This window comes from Arachis duranensis, chromosome 1, assembly GCF_000817695.3.
Source record: "Arachis duranensis cultivar V14167 chromosome 1, aradu.V14167.gnm2.J7QH, whole genome shotgun sequence".
Taxonomy (NCBI): Eukaryota; Viridiplantae; Streptophyta; class Magnoliopsida; order Fabales; family Fabaceae; genus Arachis; species Arachis duranensis.
The window spans coordinates 83724152-83726138 of record NC_029772.3 but is presented as its reverse complement, the minus strand read 5'-3'; positions in this window follow the sequence as shown (position 1 = coordinate 83726138).

Below are 1987 nucleotides of genomic sequence, written 5' to 3'. Positions count from 1 at the left end.
AGCAAACTACCCAAAATCCATCTGAGGACAGTAAGAGCCCAAAGAGGAATAATTCTGGTGCTCAAACGCCAGAAAATGGGTGGAAAGCTGGCGCTGAACGCCCAAACCATGCTCAGTCCTGGCGTTCAATGCCAGAAACAAGCAAGGAATTGGCGTTGAATGCCCAAAGGAAGCATAGTTCTGGCGTTCAGACACCAGAAACAGGTAAGGATTTGGCGTCTAACGCCACTCCAGCTTCCACCCCTGGCATTCAAACGCCAGTGGGAGATCAGACACATACAAGTGCTGATAGCAACCCCTCTAAAAAGGCTTCTCAACCCACATCTGTAGGCAATAAACCTACAGCAACTAAGGTTAAAGAATACAAAGCCAAAATGCCTTATCCTCAAAAACTCTGCCAAGCGGAACAGGATAAGCAATTTGCCCGCTTTGCAGACTATCTCAGGACTCTTGAAATAAAGATTCCGTTTGCAGAGGCACTTGAGCAAATACCCTCTTATGCTAAGTTCATGAAAAAAATCTTAAGTCATAAGAAGGATTGGAGGGAAACTGAAAAAGTTTACCTCACTGAAGAATGCAGTGCAGTCATTCTGAAAAGCTTACCTGAGAAGCTTAAAGATCCCGGAAGCTTTATGATACTATGCACATTAGAGTGTACTTGTACCAAGCAAGCTCTATGTGATCTTGGGGCAAGTATCAACCTAATACCTGCATCTACTATCAAAAAGCTTGGTTTGACTAAAGAAGTTAAACCAACCCGGATATGTCTCCAACTTGCTGATGGCTCCATTAAATACCCATCAGGCGTGATTGAAGACATGATTGTCAAGGTCGGATCACTTGCCTTTCCTACTGACTTTGTGGTGCTGGAAATGGAGGAGTACAAGAGTGCAACTCTCATTCTAGGAAGACCTTTCCTAGCAACTGGCCGAACCCTTATTGACGTTCAAAAAGGGGAAGTAACCCTGAGAGTCAATGAGGATGAGTTCAAGTTGAATGTTGTCAAAGCTATGCAACATCCAGACACCCCAAATGACTGCATGAGCATTGATATTATTGACTCTTTGGTAAAAGAAGTCAATATGATTGAGAGTCTCGAATCAGAGCTAGAGGATATCTTTAAAGATGTTCAGCCTGATCTGGAGGAATCAGAGAGAATAATAGAACCTCTGAAAATTCCTCAGGAAGAGGAGAAACCTCCTAAACCCGAGCTCAAACCATTACCACCATCCCTGAAATATGCATTTCTGGGAAAAGGTGATACCTTTCCTGTTATCATAAGCTCTACCTTAGAGCCACAGGAAGAGGAAGCACTAATTCAAGTGCTAAGGACACACAAGACAGCCCTTGGGTGGTCCATCAGTGATCATAAGGGCATTAGCCCAGCCAGATCCATGCACAAAATCCTATTGGAGAGTGACGCTAAGCCAGTGGTTCAACCACAGAGGCGGCTAAATCCAGCCATGAAGGAGGTGGTGTAGAAGGAGGTTACTAAATTACTAGAGGCTGGGATTATTTATCCTATTTCTGATAGCCCCTGGGTAAGCCCTGTTGATGAGCGGATAATTTATACGCTTTTTGGCATTGTTATTAGGTAGTTTTTAGTAAGTTTGAGCTACTTTTAGGGATGTTTTCATTAGTTTGTATGTTAAATTCACATTTCTGGACTTTACTATGAGTTTGTGTGTTTTTCTGTGATTTCAGGTAAATTCTGGCTGAAATTGAGGGACTTGAGCAAAACTCTGAAAAAGGCTGACAAAAGGACTGCTGATGCTGTTGGAATCTGACCTCCCTGCACTCGAAATGGATTTTCTGGAGCTACAGAACTTCAATTGGCGCGCTCTCAACGGCGTTGGAAAGTAGACATCCAGAGCTTTCCAGCAATATATAATAGTTCATACTTTATTCGAAGAATGACGACGTAACTTGGCGTTGAACGCCAAGTACAAGCTGCTGTCTGGAGTTAAACGCCAGAAAAACGTCATGA